A 21,830-nucleotide genomic window follows, 5' to 3' on the forward strand; every position below is an offset into this window, starting at 1 on the left:
TGCTGGGGCAGGAATTGCAAAATATTCTCCTACTCTGACTTTGTTGCGTTCATGGCAAATCCCTTTAGGGGATCATTCAGCTCAATTTGCAGAAATTTCTGCATTAGCATTTGCTATGAAGGAGGCATTGCTAGATAAAGGACCAGTGCTAATTGTAACTGATTCTGCATACCTGGAAAGATCTGTATTCCAAAATTTATGAATCTGGAAATCTAATGTTTTTTTTTAACTGCACAGAAAAAAACATTACAGCATATTGTCAAATAGAAAGCAATTGCTGCTTATTTGGATATAAAGCCTGATATTGAAGTAGTATATGAACCAGCTCATAGAAAGTTAGGTTCATCTATGCATACAGAAGGCAATACATTTGCAGATACGCTTGCACAAAGTGTAAGTCAGAAATATGCAGTAATTGCAGTTTAAACTTGAATGACAGCAACCAGTAATCTTGGCACAGAGTTAAATGCTTGCTTGGATAAAACCAGACCTAATCCACCTGGTTATCCTAAAAATATCTTTATGAATTTAAAGACAAACATTGTATGGTTAAAATTGGAGAAAAAGAATTGATTGTTCCCCTTGTCATAGACAGATGGAACATAACAGAAATGGCCCATTCTGGTATTGGACATCCTCATTTAGGGTGAGATAAAGTCTTGTTTACCCTAAGGTCAAAATATTGGTGGCCTAATATGAAGAAAATGGTCATAAGAGTTATAGGGAATTGGAAAGCATGTCTCCTTGCTAATAATCCAAATCACCAGAAACAACCATACATTGTTAAATTAATTCCTAATAAGCCATTTTATCTGATTTAGTTAGATCATATAGGGCCTTTACCTCCTTCACATATGTACAAATATGTTTTAGTATGTGTTGATGCTTGTACAAGCTTCACATGGTTATACCCTCTTAAAAGTGCCAGGGCTAGTACCATACTTGATAGTCTTAATTCCTTAGTAAGTATTGGTAAACCTAAAGCCCTACACTCAGATGCTGGATCAGCATTTACATCTACTCAAGCACAAGAGTGGGCTAAATCTTTTGATATTAAATGGGAAATCAGTGCACCTTTATCATCCCCAAAGTAGTGGTATTGTAGAAAGGAAAAATGCTGTCAGGGTGCCAGGAATCAGACTGAGACGAGAAGTGCAAAAATAATCACACCTTTATTAATAGCAAAAAATAATAAAAAGTTCACAAGTCAAATAACAAGCCAGGAATCAAAACCAGAGCTGGTAGTCAGACAAGCCGAATCAGGAGCCAAAGCGAGTAGACAGACGAGCCGGAATCAGGAGCTAGGAGAAAAGCAGAGTCAGGAACAAGGCAGGGATCAGGAACCAGGAGGGACATCAGACAGCCAGGTAATACACAGGAGCTCTCACAAACAGGTCTGAGACAACTCAAGGGCAAAGCATACTGAACAAAGGCCCTTTAAATAATAAGTGATGACATCACAATTCTGAGACTGCATCCTGTCTCACATGGATGATGTAAACCAGTCTGGCCATAAAAGGAAGTGCAGGAAGTTAGCAGCATCTCCCAGAATGCACCAAAGTCAGCAAGAGAGGTGAGTAAAATGGCTGCCAGCAGCACATGGCAAACAAGGCAGGAAAAAACCCTGACAGTACCCTCCCCTCAACGACCCCTCCCCCGCGGGAGAACAAAAGGATTATTGGGGAAACGAGCATGGAAGGCACGGAGGAGGGCGGGAGCATGAACATCAGAGGAGGGAACCCATGAACGCTCCTCTGGACCGTAGCCCCTCCAATGAACCAAATACTGTATGCGGCTCCTGGACATACGAGAGTCAATAATGCTGCTGACCTCATACTCCTCATGGTTGTCAACAAAGATAGGACGGGGACGAGGCAACACAGTGGTAAACCAATTACAAACCAATGGTTTCAAGAGGGAGACATGAAAAACATTGGAGATGCGCATTGCAGGAGGAAGGTCAAAAGCGTAGGCCACAGGATTGACCTGTCGGAGTATTCGAAAGGACCAACATAATGGGGAGCCAGTATATTGGAAGGCACATAAAGGTTCAAGTTGCAGGAGGACAGCCAAACTCTCTCACCAACCTGGTAAGAAGATGCAGGCAGATGCCTACGATCAGCCTGGAACTTTTGGCGCTGCATAGAACGATGAAGGCAATCCTGAATCTGCACCCACGTGGAACGGAGTTGCTGGAGATGCTCCTCCAAAGCCGGAATACCCTGAGACATGAATGAATCGGGCAACAAGGATGGTTGAAACCCATAATTCGCCATGAACGGGGATAACTTGGAGGAAGCATTAATAGCACTATTACGAGCAATCTCTGTCCAAGGTAACAGTACAGACCAATTATTGTGGTGATCTGAGACATAGCAACGGAGGAACTGTTCCAGAGCTTGATTAGACCGTTCCGCAGCCCCATTGGATTGAGGGTACTATGCCGAGGAGAAGGAGAGCTGGATCCCCATTTGAGCACAAAATGAACACCAAAATCTGGAGACAAACTGGCTACCCCAGTCCGATACTATCTCTTTGGGTAACCCATGTAAACGGAAGACCTCACGGGCAAAAATTGAAGAGAGCTCCTGAGCGGTAGGCAACTTCTTCAAGGGAATGCAATGTGACATTTTAGAAAAACGGTCAACCACCATAAGGATAACAGTATTGCCATTGGAAACAGGGAGCTCAACAATGAAGTCCATGGAAAGATGTGTCCAAGGACGCTCACCATTAGCAATAGGTTGAAGAAGACCCACAGGAAGACGTTGAGGAGTCTTATCCTGTGCACAAACTGAGCAGGAGGCAACATACGCAGCAACATCAGAACGAAGACCTGGCCACCAGAATTGTCGAGTGACAGACCAAATCATTTGGTTCTTGCCTGGGTGACCTGCGGCTTTAGGATAGTGGTAAGTGTGCAAAAGTTTAGTTCGAAGATTCTCAGGAACAAAACACTTACCACTAGGTTTCTCAGGAGGTGCATTGGTTTGTGCAGCCAGGATCTCCTCCCCCAAGAGAGAAGTCAAATTAGTATGTATGGTAGCCAAAATATGGTCAGGAGGTATAACTGGAGTAGGTACAGACTCCTCCTTCGACAGAAGTGAAAATTGTTGAGAGAGGGCATCAGCCCTAACATTCTTACTACCAGGCAGGTAGGAGACCACATAATTAAACCAAGACAAAAATAGTGCCCATCTGGCCTGTTGGGGCGACAAACGTTTTGCTTCAGATAGATAAGTTAAATTCTTGTGGTCAGTAAGAATGAGCACTGGCACACTAGTACCCTCGAGAAGATGCCTCCATTCCTTGAGTGCCAAAATTATAGCCAGTAATTCCCTGTCGCCAATTTCATAATTGCACTTTGCTGGAGACAATTTCTTAGAGAAGAAACTACACGGATGCAAGGAACCGTCAGAAGTAGGACGTTGAGACAAGCGGGCACCTACTCCAGTCTCAGATGCATCGACCTCAAGAACGAAAGGCAGGACAGGGTTAGAATGAGCCAGAACTGGAGCGGCAGCAAAGGCAGTCTTAAGACTATCAAAGGCCTTAATGGCAGTAGGTGACCAATGGAGTGGATCATTCTCTTTATGGGTCATGTCTGTGATAGGTTTGACCAAGGAAGAAAAGTTTTTAATAAACTTTCTATAGTAATTGGCGAACCCCAAAAAATGTTGAATAGACCGAAGACCAACTGGGCGAGGCCACTGCAGAACTGCAGATAACTTGTCAGGATCCATGGAGAACCCTGCAATGGAGATAACATAACCTAGGAAGGTTACTTGAGTCTGATGGAACTCACATTTCTCAAGTTTACAAAACAGGCCGTTCTCACGTAGTCTCTGAAAAACCCGTGTAGCATCAAAACGATGAGCCTCAAGTCTGGGTGAGTGTATGAGGATGTCGTCTAAGTACACCACAACACACTGTTGCAACATATCTCGTAGGACATCATTAATAAATTCCTGGAAAACAGCAGGAGCATTACATAGGCCAAAGGGCATTACAAGATACTCATAATGCCCGCTCCTGGTGTTAAATGCAGTTTTCCATTCGTGGCCCTCCTTGATCCTAACTAGATTGTACGCTCCTCTCAAATCAAGTATAGAAAAGACCGTAGCTCCCTTGAGGCGGTCAAAGAGTTCCGTAATGAGCGGAATAGGGTAAGTATTCTTAATGGTAAGACGATTAAGACCCTTATAATTGATGCATGGTCTTAACTCGCCACCCTTTTTCTTCACAAAGAAGAAGCCAGCCCCTGCAGGAGAGCAAGATTTGCGGATGATCCCCCGGGACAGAGCATCAGAAACATACTCCTCCATAGCACAATTCTCCACAACAGACAGAGGTTAAACGCGGCCCGAGGTGGAATGGCTCCAGGATGGGTTGCAGGTCTATGGCACAATCATAAGACCGGTGAGGAGGCAACGTACCGGCACGCACCTTGTCAAAAACGTCTAGGAACTCTCGGTACTCCTCTGGCAATTGAGATACCGAAGAAGTGCACAAGACTTTAACTGGTTTCTGAAGACAAGTGGAAATACATTGCAGAGACCACGACAAAATTTCGGGCCTGCGCCAGTCGAGACTGGGATTGTGCTTTTGGAGCCAGGGATAACCCAGAACAACCAGAAAATGTGGAGAGTTTATCACCTGGAACTGGAGGGTTTCAAAATGGAGAACCCCAACAGCCATGGATAATGGAGCAGTTTTGTGAGTAACAAGTGCGGGCTGAAGGGGCCTGCCATCAATGGCCTCAATAGCAAGCGGAATGGACCAAGGCAAAACAGGAATGGAGTGCTTTGATACAAAAGCACTGTCAATTAAATAGCCCGCAGCACCGGAGTCAACAAGAGCCTGGGTGACTATGGAGGAGTCCACCCAGGAAAGGACAACCGTGACCAAAGGTTTCTCCTTTAGCGGTTCCGGGGACAAGGATAAACCACCTAAGGTCTGCCCCCGACAGGACCTTAGGTGTGAGCGTTTCCCGGCCGTGTAGGACAAGACTTCAAAAGGTGGCCCTGTAACCCACAATAGAGGCAGAGCCCCTCCCTCCTCCTAAAGGCCCTCTCCACCGCGGAAAGACATGTGAATCCCAACTTCATTGGCTCAGCAGTACCTGGTGACTAGGGACCAGGAGGCATGGGAGGAGAGGGAGGCATGGGTGGGAATGAACACGTAGGAGACAACGGTACAGGAGGCTTCCGCAAGCGCTCCTTGAAAGAAGGCCTCTCACTTAGCCTGATGTCAATTAGGATAAAAAAAAAGACACCAATGCCTCGATATCTTCTGGTAAATCTCTGGCAGCAACTTCGTCTTTAATCGCATCAGAGAGCCCATGAAAGAAGGCGGCAACAAGGGCTTCATTGTTCCAGCCTACCTCTGCGGCAAGCGTACGGAACTCAATGGCATACTGAGCAACAGATCTTGTACCTTGCTGAATGGACATGAGTCGTTTAGCAGCAGAGGAGGAGCAAGCCGGAACATCAAATACCCTTCGAAAGGAGGCCACAAATTCAAGGTAATTTGAAATCACAGGTTTATTAGTCTCTCACAAGGGATTAGCCCAGACAAGAGCTGTGTCAGAGAATAAAGAGATGAGAAATCCCCCCTTAGCTCTGTCAGAGAGAAACGCCTGAGGCAACATCTCAAAGTAAATGCCCACCTGGTTCAAAAACCCTCTGCACTGATTAGGATCACCTCCATATCGCTGAGGTAGAGGTGCAGAACCGGACAAGCTCCTGGTAGAACTAGGTGCATCAGTGGAAACAGGAGCAGCCATAACTTGTGGGAAACTTTGGTCCAAATGTGCAGTGCGAGTCAGCAGGGTTTGCAGGGCTAGTGCAAATTGATCCAAGTGGTGATCCTGTTCATCCATCCTGGAAATTATGGCAGGTAAAGGTGGATTATTAGCACCATCAGGATTCATGGCCCTTGCGTAATGTCAGGGTGCCAGGAATCAGACTGAGACGAGAAGTGCAAAAATAATCACACCTTTATTAATAGCAAAAAATAATAAAAAGTCCACAAGTAAAATGGCTGCCAGCAGCACATGGCAAACAAGGCAGGAAAAAACCCTGACAAATGCTGAGGTAAAACGATTACTAACCAATGGCTAGATTACGAGTTTTGTTGGTAGAGCTGTGCAGTGCTAACGAGCAGTTTATGCTCACCACTCACCTACAGACAGCACTGATATTACGAGTTTTTACAAACCTGGTGTTAACTGCAGAAAAGTGAGCGGAGAGCAAAATTTAGCTCCACATCTCACTGTAATACCAGCGCTGCTTACGGTAGCGGTAAGCTGGCTAAACGTGCTTGTGCACAATTTCCCCATAGGAATCAGTGGGGGAGAGCTGGCTGAAAAAAAAACTAACACCTGCAAAAAAGCAGCGTTCAGCTCCTAACGCAGCCCCATTGATTCCTATGGGGAAATACATTTTATGTCTACACCTAACACCCTAACATGAACCCCGAGTCTAAACACCCCTAATCTGCCGCCCTCGACATCGCCGACACCTACATTATATTATTAAGCCCTAATCTGCTGCCCCCAACGTCACCGCAACTATATTAAAGTTGTTAACCCCTAAAACTAAGTCTAACCCTAACCCCCCCAACTTAAATATAATTTAAATAAATCTAAATAAAATTACTACAATTAACTAAATTATTCCTAATTTAAAACTAAATACTTACCTGTAAAATAAACCCTAAGCTAGCTACAATATAACTAATAGTTATATTGTAGCTTGCTTAGGGTTTATTTTTATTTTACAGGCAACTTTGTATTTATTTTAACTAGGTAGAATAGTTATTAAATAGTTATTAACTATTTAATAGCTACCTAGTTAAAATAAAGACAAATTTACCTGTAAAATAAAACCTAACCTGAGTTACAATTACACCTAACACTACACTATAATTAAATTAATTTCCTAAATTAACTACAAATAATTACAATTAAATACAATTATCTAAAGTATGAAAAAAACACTAAATTACAGAAAATAATAAAAGTTAAACTAACTTTTTTAAAAAACTAATTACACCTAATCTAATCTCCCTAATAAAATAAAAAAGCCCCCCAAAATAATAAAAAGCCCTACCCTATACTAAATTACAAATAGCCCTTAAAAGGGCTCTTTGCGGGGCATTGCCCCAAAGTAATCAGCTCTTTTACCTGTAAAAAAAGTACAATACCCCCCAACATTAAAACCCACCACCCACGCACCCAACCCTACTCTAAAACCCACCCAATCCCCCCTTAATAAAACCTAACACTAACCCCTTGAAGATCACCCTACCTTGAGAAGTCTTCACCCGACCGGGCCGAAGTCCTCAATGAAACCGGGCAAAGTAGTCCTCCAGACGGGCATAAGTCTTCATCCAGACGGCATCTTTTATCTTCATCCATCCGGAGCGGAGCGGGTCCATCTTCAAGACATCCGACGTGGAGCATTTTCTTCTTTCGATGTCGACTGTAGAATGAATGTTGCTTTAAATGACGTCATCCAAGATGGCGTCCCTTCAATTCCGATTGGCTGATAGAATTCTATCAGCCAATCGGAATTAAAGCAGAAAAATCCTATAGGATTGAAGTTCAATCCTATTGGCTGATCCAATCAGCCAATAGGATTGAGCTTGCATTCTATTGGCTGATTGGAACACCCAATAGAATGCGAGCTCAATACTTTTGGCTGAATAGGATTTTTTCTACCTTAATTTCCTTTCCTTTTGTATAAGGAGAGTCCACGGCATCATTCCTTACTGTTGAGAAACACTGAACCTGGCCACCAGGAGGAGGCAAAGACACCCCAGCCAAAGGCTTAAATACTCCTCCCACTTCCCTCACACCCCAGTCATTCTGCCAAGGGAACAAGGAACAGTAGGAGAAATATCAGGGTATAAATGGTGCCAGAAGAGAAACATAATTTAGATCTGCCCATTGGAGTACACGGGCAGGGGCCGTGGATTCTCCTTATACAGAAGGAAAGGAAATGATCTGGTAAGCATAATTTATGTTTTCCTTCTTAATATAAGGAGAGTCCATGGCATTATTCCTTACTGTTGGGAAAACTATACCTAAGCTCTAGAGGACACTGAATGATAACTGGAGGGACAAAAAGAGAGGCGGATCCTAATCTGAGGGCACCACAGCCTGCAAACCTTTCTCCCAAAACCTGCTTCAGCCAAAACAAAAACATCAAACTTGTAAAATTTAGAAAACTTATGTAAGGAGGACCAGGTTGCCGACTTACAAATCTGATCCATAGAGACCTCGTTCTTAAAGGCCCAAGAGGAAGCCACTGCTCTAGTGGAATGAGCCTCCTCTGAGGAGGTCTATGTCCCGCTGTCTCATAAGCTGAGTGGATAACACTTCTTAACCAATGTTAGGAATTGTTAGCATGACTAGCGCCATCTTGTTCTTCGCCGCCATTTTGTCTTAGGCATCCATCTTGTCTAATGAATCTTTTATTATAGTGGTTTATTATGTAGTGAGAAATATGCTGATGTTAGGGAGACTTGCATAGCTAGAATAGCCCTGAGAATGACCCTGACGATGTGCTTGGATGCATTGTTATCTCTACAAGATGTCAAACGGCTGTGATTTGTGCTGGGCTGAGGCCCAGATGTACTGTTATCTGAAGTTAGGTATGTCTGTAGAAATGACTCCCTAACACTCCTTTTCTTCCAATTATGTTTTAAACTAGTCCTAAAGCCTGTTCACACGGGCCATTTTTTGCAGTACAGCGGTCCCACCTCTTGTGCTCTCTCCCTCCCCCTCTCTTTTGCTCTCTCTCCCCCTCTCTTTTGAGCTTTCTCTCTCCCCCCTCTCTTTTGAGCTCTCTCTCTCCCCCCTCTCTTTTGTGCTCTCTCTCTCTCTCTCTCCCTCTCTCTTTTGCGCTCTCTCCCCCTCTCTTTTGTATTCTCTCTCCCCCCTCTCTTTTGAGCTCTCTCCCCATCTCTTTTGAGCTCTCTCTCTCCCCCCTCTCTTTTGCGCTATCTCCCCCCTCTCTTTTGTGCTCTCTCTCCCCCCTCTCTTTTGCGCTCTCTCTCTCCCCCTCTCTTTTGCTCTCTCTCTCTCCCCCCTCTCTTTTGCGCTCTCTCTCCCCCCTCTCTTTTGCGCTCTCTCTCCCCCTCTCTTTTGTTCTCTCTCTCTCCCCCTCTCTTTTGCGCTCTCTCTCTCTCCCCCTCTCTTTTGTGCTCTCTCTCTCCCCCTCTCTTTTGCGCTCTCTCTCTCCCCCTCTCTTTTGCGCTCTCTCTCCCCTCTATTTTGCGCTCTCTCTCTCCTCCCTCTCTTTTGCGCTCTCTCCCCCCTCTCTTTTGCGCTCTCTCCCCACTCTCTTTTGCGCTCTCTCTCTCCCCCTCTCTTTTGTCTAATGACTCTTTTATTATAGTGGTTTATTATGTAGTGAGAAATATGCTGATGTTAGGGAGACTTGCATAGCTAGAATAGCCCTGAGAATCACCCTGACGATGTGCTTGGATGCATTGTTATCTCTACAAGATGTCAAACGGCTGTGATTTGTGCTGGGCTATGAGGCCCAGATGTACTGTTATCTGAAGTTAGGTATGTCTGTAGAAATGACTCCCTAACACTCCTTTTCTTCCAATTATATTTTAAAATAGTCCTAAAGCCTGTTCAAACGGGCCATTTTTTGCAGTACAGCGGTCAAACCTCTTGCGCTCTCTCCCTCCCCTTCTCTTTTGCTCTCTCTCCCCCTCTCTTTTGAGCTTTCTCTCTCCACCCTCTCTTTTGAGCTCTCTCTCTCCCCCCTCTCTTTTGTGCTCTCTCCCCCTATCTTTTGCATTCTCTCTCCCCCCTCTCTTTTGAGCTCTCTCCCCATCTCTTTTGAGCTCTCTCTCTCCCCCCCTCTCTTTTGCGCACTCTCTCTCCCCCCTCTCTTTTGCGCTGTCTCCCCCCTCTCTTTTGCGCTCTCTCTCCCCCCTCTCTTTTGCGCTCTCTCTCTCCCCCTCTCTTTTGCGCTCTCTCTCTCCCCCCCTCTCTTTTGCGCTCTCTCTCCCCCTCTCTTTTGCGCTCTCTCTCCCCCCTCTCTTTTGCGCTCTCTCCCCCTCTCTTTTGCGCTCTCTCTCCCCCTCTCTTTTGCGCTCTCTCTCTCCCCCTCTCTTTTGCGCTCTCTCTCTCCCCCTCTCTTTTGCGCTCTCTCTCTCCCCCTCTCTTTTACGCTCTCTCTCTCCCCCTCTCTTTTGTGCTCTCTCTCTCCTCTTCTCTTTTGCGCTCTCTCTCTCCCCCCCTCTCTTTTGCGCTCTCTCCCTCCTCTCTTTTGTGCTCTCTCTCTCCCCCCTCTCTTTTGCGCTCTCTCTCTCCCCCTCTCTTTTGCGCTCTCTCTCTCCCCCTCTCTTTTGCGCTCTCTCTCCCCCCTCTCTTTTGCGCTCTCTCTACCCCTCTCTTTTGCACTCTCTCCCCCTCTCTTTTGCGCTCTCTCTCCCCCTCTCTTTTGCGCTCTCTCTCCCCCTCTCTTTTGCGCTCTCTCCCCCTCTCTTTTGTGCTCTCTCTCTCCCCCTCTCTTTTGCGCTCTCTCTCCCCCTCTCTTTTGTGCTCTCTCTCTCCCCCTTTCTTTTGCGCTCTCTCTCTCTCCCCCTTTCTTTTGCTCTCTCTCCCCCATCTCTTTTGCGCTCTCTCCCCTCTCTTTTGCGCTCTCTCTCCCCCCTCTCTTTTGTGCTCTCTCTCCCCTCTCTTTTGCGCTCTCTCTCTCCCACCCTTTTGCGCTTTCTCACCCCCTCTCTTTTGCGCTCTCTCTCCCCCTCTTTTTTGCGCTCTCTCCACCCCTCTCTTTTGCGCTCTCTCCCCGCTCTCTTTTGCGCTCTTCCCCCCTCTCTTTTGCGCTCTTCCCCCCCTCTTTTGCGCTCTCTCTCTCCCCCTCTCTTTTGCGCTCTCTCTCTCCCACTCTCTTTTGCGCTCTCTCTCTCCCCCTCTCTTTTGCGCTCTCTCTCCCCCCTCTCTTTTGCGCTCTCTCTCCCCCCTCTCTTTTGCACTCTCTCCCCCTCTCTTTTGCACTCTCTCCCCCTCTCTTTTGCGCTCTCTCTCTCCCCCTCTCTTTTGCGCTCTCTCTCCCCCTCTCTTTTGCGCTCTCTCCTCCTCTCTTTTGCGCTCTCTCCCCCTCTCTTTTGTGCTCTCTCTCTCCCCCTCTCTTTTGCGCTCTCTCTCTCCCCCTCTCTTTTGCGCTCTCTCTCCCCCTCTCTTTTGCGCTCTCTCTCCCCCCTCTCTTTTGCGCTCTCTCTCCCCCCCTCTCTTTTGCACTCTCTCCCCCTCTCTTTTGCACTCTCTCCTCCTCTCTTTTGCGCTCTCTCTCTCCCCCTCTCTTTTGCGCTCTCTCTCCCCCCTCTCTTTTGCGCTCTCTCTCCCCCCTCTCTTTTGCACTCTCTACCCCTCTCTTTTGCCCTCTCTCCCCCTCTCTTTTGCGCTCTCTCTCTCCCCCTCTCTTTTGCGCTCTCTCTCCCCCTCTCTTTTGCGCTCTCTCTCCCCCTCTCTTTTGTGCTCTCTCTCTCCCCCTCTCTTTTGCGCTCTCTCTCTCCCCCTCTCTTTTGCGCTCTCTCTCTCCCCCTCTCTTTTGCGCTCTCTCTCTCCCCCTCTCTTTTGCGCTCTCTCTCCCCCCTCTCTTTTGCGCTCTCTCTCCCCCCTCTCTTTTGTGCTCTCTCTCCCCCCTCTCTTTTGCACTCTCTACCCCTCTCTTTTGCGCTCTCTCTCTCCCCCTCTCTTTTGCGCTCTCTCTCCCCCTCTCTTTTGCGCTCCCTCTCCCCCTCTCTTTTGCGCTCTCTCCCCCTCTCTTTTGTGCTCTCTCTCTCCCCCTCTCTTTTGCGCTCTCTTTCTCCCCCTTTCTTTTGCTCTCTCTCCCCATCTCTTTTGCGCTCTCTCCCCTCTCTTTTGCGCTCTCTCTCTCCCCTCTCTTTTGTGCTCTCTCTCCCCTCTCTTTTGTGCTCTCTCTCTCCCACACTTTCTTTTGCTCTCTATCTCCCCCTCTCTTTTGCGCTTTCTCACCCCCTCTCTTTTGCGCTCTCTCTCCCTCTCTTTTTTGCGCTCTCTCCACCCCTCTCTTTTGCGCTCTCTCCACGCTCTCTTTTGCTCTCTTCCCCCCTCTCTTTTGCGCTCTTCCCCCCCTCTTTTGCACTCTCTCCCCCCTCTTTTGCGCTCTCTCTTCCCCCCTCTCTTTTGCGCTCTCTCTCCCCCTCTCATTTGCGCTCTCTCCCCCTCTCTTTTGCTGTCTCTCTCCCCCTCTCTCTTTTGCTGTCTCTATCCCCCCTCTCTTTTGCTGTCTCTCTCCCCCCTCTCTTTTGCTGTCCCTCCCCCCTCTCTTTTGCTGTCTCTCTCCCCCTCTCTCTTTTGCTGTCTCTCTCCCCCCTCTCTTTTGCGCTCTCTCCCTCCTCTCTTTTGTGCTCTTCCCCCTCTCTTTTGCGCTCTCTCTCTCTCTCTCCCTCTTTTGTGCTCTCTCTTCCCCCCTCTCTTTTGCGCTCTCTCTCCCCCCTCTCTTTGGTGCTCTTCCCCCCCTCTCTTTTGCACTCTCTCCCCCCTCTCTTTTGCGGTCTCTATCCCCTATCTCTTTTGCTGTCTCTCTCCCCCCCTCTCTTTTGCTGTCTCTCTCCCCCTCTCTCTTTTGCTGTCTCTCTCCCCCCTCTCTTTTTCTGTCTCTCTCCCCCCTCTCTTTTGCTGTCTCTCTCCCCTTCTCTCTTTTGCTGTCTCTCTCCTCCCTCTCTTTTGCTGTCTCTCTCCCCCTGTCTTTTGATGTCTCTCTCCCCCTCTCTATCTCTCTCCCCTCTCTCTATCTCTCTCCCATCTTCCATCTATCGTGACCGGCCACGCCCCCTTCACTAATGACCACGCCCCTCTGCGGCCATTCACACCCAACCACGCCCCTTCATGTCGGTCACGCCCCCGGTCATGCCCGGTCATGCCCACTTCTGCCGTGTTGCAGATCTTCAGCTAAGGACTCAAAGGTCAGGTGTGTTTGTCCTCGTGCTGTCTCTACTGTGCATGACAGCTTCGGACAAACACACTTGGCCTTTTATTATATAGGATGAGTTTCTTTGTTCTTGCAGAAATACTATGTAAAATGATGTAATTATGAATACATCACTTGTTAACCCGATATGCTGTAACTCTTGGCTATAAGAAGTGCCTTTCAACTTGCAATAAACAGAATAGCTTTTGGAATCATAGCTGTGTGGTCTGAAATCTATTCTCGTGGATATCCTGAACAAATAATGTATTCATTTCCAGCTGATATGGTGTGTTCCAGGCCAAGCCCTGACTGACACGCCCCCCACCCCCCCTCTGAAAACAAAATCTAACAATTCTGGTGTCAGCTCGTGGGATTCGCAGTTGGTAAGTAGATTAGTGTTTTTTTACTCTACTTTCCCTCTGTGAATCTGAACCTAAATGTATTTGGTTTTATTTTTGTAATAGGTGTTGGTAATATATGATAAAGGGTTAAAAGGGATTCCTGCAGTAAAGAAAGAAGCAGGGTTTGTGTGAAGGTTTGAAGTCCTGTCGGCACTTGTGATAATCCCTCTAGACAGGTTAATAGTCCTGTGCTAGTTTATGACAGGTATTGTAGTCCTGTCTGGTAAGCGCCCAAGATTGTGATAAGTGGGTTTGAGTCCCACCTGTATTGAAGTTGTCCATATCCATTACTTTTTGTTACCTATCACTGGAAATATAAAAAATATTATTTGTTTGCTTGCTTGCTTTTATTGCTGTAAAATTGTGCTGTGCTTAGAAAATATTCTATGCATTTTATTATTGTTGCTATTATTGTGTTGTGGAAATGGGGTCTGCTTACAGATAATAATGCACAGAGAAGATTACATATTTAATGTCTACAAAAGGGTTAACAGTTTCTGTTAAAGACAGAAACATTTCAAGCAGAGAAATATCCACTCTAGAAAGGGAGGGGGATCATAAAAAAAACACTGTCAGTAAGCACTGCTGTGTAGATTCAAAGAGAAAACTCTGTGTTAAAGAATGTTGAGGGCAAAGAAGGGGGGGGCACCGAGCGCACACACAGATCAGAGAACAAAAAAAACTGTTACAGCAGCTCTGTTTGTAAAACTCTTTCTCTCTTTGTTTGCAGTAATGAAAAGGAAATTTTGTATATTTTGATGTGTCATGTGTGATGTGTCTGTTATTACGTGTTGCTTAGATCAAAAAATAACAAAATTGGGGGGCGGAGCCAACAGCCAAGCAGAGAAGACGTTTTTCAGAGAGCTTCTGCTGAAGCATCTATAAAACAACGGCAAATTGCAGCATTTTTAATGTAATTTGCCCCAAAAACATACTTCTGACCAAGCAGGACAGTTTTTACACAATTTGAAAGTTATTTTGCTGTAATTATGCATTAACCTTTCGCCATACTAGACTGCTATATCTGGATTCCACGCAGGTCTATGAGGCCTACTACAGCTACGGAGCCTACAGTCTTGCACACTCGGTTTATAGAAGCCATGCTGTTAGAAACGCCATCTTGCTAGAACTACCTCCCAGCTACATGCTTATTTCGCCAGCAATACATCGTCGACGTTAACGCCTCACCATGGAGGATCTTTATATTTAACTGAGAGCTATGCTACAGAGCCTGGATCTCCAGATGACATCTCAGTTCCACAGCCTAAGATCTGTGATCAGGAGCGATCAGAGAAGTATGGAGATGTCCGCAGCTGAATCGGCTGAGACTAAAGATATCACATGGGGGCTCTTAAGAACAAGTGCTGTGCTACAAGAGGAGATGATAGCACCGATAATCCAAGCGCCTATACCCGCTAGTCCCTCGACCTCCCTTGCCTCAGATGAGCTTGGCTCCCTAAAGGAAAGTGAACTGAGCGGTGTACCTGCAGATGAACAGCTGCTAGCGGGGGCAGATGAGATTAGCTGTCCGACGTTGCAAAAGGATCTACATGGCGACTTAGTGTCAACTGGGACCCCTCTAACACTACAATTACTAAGTACAGTGTGCATGACAGTGGCTCAATTTTCAGAAACCTACTCGCTCCTAATGGGTAAGCATGGAAATCGCCACAGCGTGAGCAGCTGGACACTTACTTATTGGGACTTTTTGTTATACGACAATATCAGCAGACAGCTTACATCTGTGCAGGGCAAGCCCTGTATTCTAATGATTTCTATTCTGTACCGGTCTTGTTACCTACGAGACGAATCCCGGCTTAAAGTTGATGGTGTAGGCTAAGTAAAACTCCTACCCGGGCTTCCATTAGATATCTGAAGCTGCGGGTCTGACCTCAGAGCTTAGCTTGATAATCGTCTGACGAACCACAAGCCGTTTGATAAGACATTAACTGCTCTGGTTACTACTAAAATCTGCTTCTCTTGTATTGTGACGTTTTGTTGTATGCAAGGGGGACTAAATGTTTTATTTCACTGGTTCACTGTTATGCTCTCATGAAGGGCTTAGTTTACTTTCAACAGGTGGCAAGATGATATGATTTGCTTAGATATGTAGAAAATATGTCTCCCCATGCTGTTTTTCTCTGCCCATGTTGTATTTGTGGGAATTGCCTATTGAATGCTGTACATGACGGGACGCCAGAAAAATTTTCTATTGGCTCTCTCACGCTAGACTAAATATTACAAAATGTGGTTTAACTATTACTTATATGTGACGCTGTATTACTACCTTCTTTTTTATAGTGTAAAGGAGACATCTAGACACTATCTAGCTGATGTTAGTTTATTTAACAATGCACCCCCTTATGGGAAAATGTAAGCATAGGTTATTATAGGAATACAACATAGGGAGCTCTCTTTGCTACAGCAGTAGTTCTTTTTTTTATAGCATTAAGCTCTTTAAGACTTTCTACTGAGACTTTAATCTCATTCCCTAATCAGGGCACCTTATTTTTGTATTAAAATTAATGATCAATCTAATTTTTTTTTAGCTAAAGGTATTCAATAACAGTTTATTGTGGTTATATTTCTGTTTTACATAAATGTTAATCCCATCCATATGACCCGTATCAATGTTCTCTGTTTTTTACTAATCTGATATCTTCTAGGAGTCATATGTCATGTTTCCCCTTAACTATTGCATGTCCTTATGTTTTCTTAGTTCACGTACAGGGTAATTGCTTACAGTATAAGTCTCAGAGAGATACATGCTCACTACTCTAAGTACCATAACTATGATGATATTACAATTGCTAACTTGCTATATGAACTCTTTCTGATATTACACCTGCTTTTAAGCCTAATCTTCACATTTGTTGTTGAATGGTGTTTCGCTATACTGTTTGCATATCTGTACACGTTCATATTAGTGTAGTAGTGTTGCAATTTACATAGCTGAAGGCTTATTCCTATCTATCATAATGTATACCCCAAATATTTGATTTCTATTTCTACCCTAGATTACCTCTCAATATTACAGTCAACATGTGGCCTAGGCCTTTGAAAATACTACTCATATGACTGTGCTAATCCCATAGCTATCTTCCAACTACTATTTACTAGGGCAGTGGTATCTATTACTTCAGGGTTTAGAAGATAGTACAATGATCACCTCATCCCATATTTCCATAAGTTATAGACTCCCCACAGCAGTATAATTCATTTCCCATCCAGCTGAAAGCCTGCACATATAGTAATAACCCCCGATCATATAACTTTTCTTGTACGCCCTTATATCCCTAGATCCCACAAGTCACTTGTTCTATATCGAATCTCTAACTCACCCCTAATTTTCTATTGACTATCTTAGAGGTCCATTACATTTTTTTTTCTTTTTATTTTTTTTTAAGCCACCCTTACCTATGGCTCCGCCCCCCCACACTTCCCCATATTTGACAAGCGGTGCTTATCCGCTGAACTTCCTCCCCCCCTCACATTTTTGAAACTACAAATTTCAGTTGATAATTTACTCTTTACATTATATGTATAGGTCCATAAGTGACCACTCCATTTGCTATTTTTTTTCCTCTAGACTACGTTTGCTCTTCCTGGTCCAAGTGTGGCCGTTTGTGCTTTTGAGGAAATAATTGAAGAATATAATAAACAAAAAAATAGAGGTTCCTAATATATACCAAGCATAATACTACATTGTTATCTCATGTGTAAGAATAACTATTGTAAATGTGACACTGATTTTGATTTTGTTGTGTGGTATTCTATACTTATTGTACTCATTTGCATAACCTCAATAAAAAAACCTATAAAAAAAAAAATAACAAAATTAAAAAAAAAGAACAGAGGATGTTTTTATCTTGTTTTAAATGTGTTTTTCTCAATTTGTGGGGAAATGGCCATTCTCTGCAAATTAGTACACTTTCAAACACATTTTAAATTTGGTGGAAAGTTAATCTTATTGTATTTTTATGTGTCTTTGGTATTTTATGAAATATAAGTTTTCCTGAGAAGGAAGAATTCTGGTATGGGAGATGAGATGAGCTTGTGTGTGTGTATCGCTGTAAAAATGTTTCTTTCTGTTTCTTAGCTGGGGAATCAGACATTGTAATGAGGTATTAATAGCAGTTTTAGGTTAAGTGATAATTGTTGTATGCCAATATAAAAAAACTGTCCACCTGTTGCGGCATATAAATATATTGGGTAGTGATGTCGCGAATAGTTCGATCCGCCCCCTATTCGTCATCATTGAGTAAACTTTGACCCTGTACCTCACAGTCAGAAGACACATTACAGCCAATCAGCAGCAGACCCTCCCTCCCAGACCCTCCCACCTCCTGGACAGCATCCATTTTAGATTCATTTGTAAGCTGCATTCTTAGTGAGAGGAGGGACAGTGTAGCTGCTGCTGATTTAATAGGGAAATTGATAGCTAGGCTAGTGTATTCAGTGTCCACTACAGTGCTGAAGGACTCATCTGATCTCTGCTGTAAGGACAGCACCCCAAAAAGCCCTTTTTAGGGCTAGAACATCAGTCTGCTTTTTTTTTTTTTCCTGTGTAATCTAATTGCAGTTGCCTGCCTGCCAGCATGTGTGTCAGGCTCACAGTGTATACTGTGCCCACTTGCCCAGTGCCACCACTCATATCTGGAGTAACAGTAGTGTACATTTTAAAAATAAAAACAGTATTGCAAAAAGGGATATGAAAGCGCGCTGAGTTAAAACGGTTAAATGTCAGAGAGTTTGACTTGTAAGTCTAAAAAAACGGGTCTACCGTATCAGCTTCTGGATGTGTCCGTAAAAACAATATTAGATTAGAGAGAAGTGGGTGATCTTCTTCTTGGGTATAATGAGGCCAGGCAGCTCCTCTTGATCCCAGAGAGTGTAGGAAAGCTGTTGGAATACAAAGGATAGAGAGAGGGCGCCACAATAGCATGATATCGTCTGGTAATACAGGTGTAGGTGTAAGTAGGTAATGTGCTTACCGGAACATACGGCACTGTACTGTGACCAGTGTGTAAAAGCTTGCTAGCACTTAACAGTGGCTAGTACACTGTGGAAACAAAGCTCCTAAGGCTCTTCTCCTGGTTCTCGCTTGGTGTACACCTCCTGGTGGCTAGATTTCAGTTGACAAAAGAAAGCCTTTATGTGTTGTTCTATTAGTATTGGAGTAGCACAACACGGACAACTTCTCAGATAAAATTGCTTTATTGTTATGACGCGTTTCTCAACCCCAACTGGGTCGTTTCATCAGATAAAAAGCGAATGCAATCATTTGCAATTGTTAACAATTTATACACATTGTATGTTTCAAAAAGGAAGTTGTCATAGGGTATTTGTCCAATAGGAATACATTTGCATGTGTCAGCTGGAAAAACCAATTCAGGCTCCCAGCTGTTACAGATTAAAAATTAGAAGACATTCATAGTTAAAAAGAACATATATGTACATAAGGATATATATTGTATAGAATAATTCTTGCATTATAAATATTGGGATACATATAATCTCACTCTATACTCACTGAATATTGACATGCATATAATCTCACTCTATACTCACTTGAAGCACACTAATTGTCCACTCGATCTTGTATAAGAAAAATAGAGTTTGTTTGATTACAGGAATGAATCAGAATATATAAACAATTAGTGTCAAAATAATTCTATGTTCGGATTGTGTTATTTATAAACTGTTGTTCAGTAATATATTGCCTTTACCCAGGGTTCTACTAAAACTAGCATTCCTATTTAGTTGGTCACTGTCTGACATATAATTTTATTGGTTATCCTATTGCAGCATGATTGGTCTATACTCTAATGATTGTACCTAATATGCTGTCTGTTGCTAGCCCGATAGTGTCCTATATGTCTATCAGCTTGTATGGCAGCTGATGAAAGATTTTTCTTAAAAAGTTAATAATAATTTGGTCTGTGTGGTGTTGCCTGAATGATTGCTCTCTGAACGGCTAAACTAAATTTTCCGTTAGTTATATTATTGCCATAATTTAAATAGTTGTATATACCATCTAAGATTATCTATTGTGAAAGTGATTCTATTCACTATACATTTGCGCATAAGAGCCTATTTGAGACAATTGAAATCTAGTGGTAAATTTAACCCTAAATTTATTAAATAGTGTGTCTGTATATGAAATAGTAAAAGTGCTTTTAACTAGCGAAAATGTGTGAATGTAAGTGAAAAAATAATTTTTAAAAAAATATAATGAACTAATAATAATGATTTCTTGCTCATCAGTGGAATTATTTGTAACGTGTATACACAACAGGGATTATTAACATTGTAAGATGTAAAAAAAATATAATCTTTCTATTATTTCGAATTTGAATATAAAATCAGTGTTTAAATGTGTAATGAATGTCTAAACAAGAGCTGAAACATAATATTTCTGTATTGTGAGTGAAAAAATGTTATTATGTATAATTAGTATGTGAATAGGATGAAAATGGGTTATGTAAATAAAAATCTGTATTGTTAGTGAAAATTTTATTATGTATAAATGGTATGTTAATAGTATGGAAATAGGTTATGTAATAAGGATATTTAGAGGATATGATGATGTATATATATATATATATATATATATTGACGCCAGAAAAAAATATAATATTAGCGGTGATATTGTAAATTGATTCTCATAATGTTTGGATCATATTGTTGAATTGGTTCTCATAGTGTTTGGATCATATTGTTGATCTTGATGTTTGGTCTGAAAAGAGTTTAATATAATTGAAAAAATGGGAAAAAAAATCTATATAAGTGACTATCATAGTGTTAACGTCTTACTATTAATCGTGATATTTAATCTCATAAAATTAAATATAATAGACAAAGTCTATATTGATCGAAAAAAATGGCTTTGTTAGAATAATAAGTAAAAGTCACAGATGTATATCTCCAATGTTATATGAGATGAAAGATAAATAGTGTGGATATACAGTGGGGCAAAAAAGTATTTAGTCAGCCACCAATTGTGCAAGTTCTCCCACTTAAGAAGATGAGAGAGGCCTGTAATTTTCATCATAGGTATACCTCAACTATGAGAGACAAAATGTGGAAACAAATCCAGACAATCACATTGTCTGATTTGGAAAGAATTTATTTGCAAATTATGGTGGAAAATAATTATGTGGTCAATATCAAAAGTTCATCTCAATACTTTGTTATATATCCTTTGTTGGCAATGACAGAGGTCAAACGTTTTCTGTAAGTCTTCACAAGGTTGTCACACACTGTTGCTGGTATGTTGGCCCATTCCTGCATGCAGATCTCCTCTAGAGCAGTGATGTTTTGGGGCTGTCGCTGGGTAACACGGACTTTCAACTCCCTCCAAAGGTTTTCTATGGGGTTGAGATCTGGAGACTGGCTAGGCCACTCCAGGACCTTGAAATGCTTCTTACGAAGCCACTCCTTCATTGCCCGGGCGGTGTGTTTGGGATCATTGTCATGCTGAAAGACCCAGCCACGTTTCATCTTCAATGCCCTTGCTGATGGAAGGAGGTTGGCACTCAAAATCTCACAATACATGGCCCCAGTCATTCTTTCATGTACACGGATCAGTTGTCCTGTTCCCTTTGCAGAGAAACAGCCCCAAAGCATGATGTTGCCACCCCCATGCTTCACAGTAGGTATGGTGTTCTTTGGTTGCAACTCAGCATTCTCTCTCCTCCAAACACAACGAGTTGTGTTTCTACCAAATAGTTCTACTTTGGTTTCATCTGACCATATGGCATTCTCCCAATCCACTTCTGGATCATCCAAATGCTCTCTAGCATACTTCAGACAGGCCCAGACATGTACTGGCTTAAGCAGGGGGACACGTCTGGCACTGCAGGATCTGAGTCCCTAGCAGTGTAGTGTGTTACTGATGGTAGCCATTGTTACGTTGTTCCCAGCACTCTGCAGGTCATTCACTAGGTCCCCCCGTGTGGTTCTGGGATGTTTGCTCACTATTCTTGTGATCATTTTGACCCCACGGGTGAGATCTTGCGTGGAGCACCAGATCGAGGGAAATTATCAGTGGTCTTGTATGTCTTCCATTTTCTAATTATTGCTCCCACAGTTGATTTCTTCACACCAATCTGCTTGCCTATTGCAGATTCAGTCTTCCCAGCCTGGTGCAGGTCTACAATTTTGTTTCTGGTGTCCTTCAACAGCTCTTTGGTCTTCACCATAGTGGAGTTTGGAGTGTGACTGTTTGAGGTTGTGGACAGGTGTCTTTTATACTGATAACAAGTTCAAACAGGTGCCATTAATACAGGTAATGAGTGGAGGACAGAGGAGCCTCTTAAAGAAGAAGATACAGGTCTGTGAGAACCAGAAATCTTGCTTGTTTGTAGGTGACTAAATACTTATTTTCCACCATAATATGCAAATAAATTCTTTCCAAATCAGACAATGTGATTGTCTGGATTTGTTTCCACATTTTGTCTCT

Source organism: Bombina bombina, chromosome 4 (assembly GCF_027579735.1).
Source record: "Bombina bombina isolate aBomBom1 chromosome 4, aBomBom1.pri, whole genome shotgun sequence".
Lineage (NCBI taxonomy): Eukaryota > Metazoa > Chordata > Amphibia > Anura > Bombinatoridae > Bombina > Bombina bombina.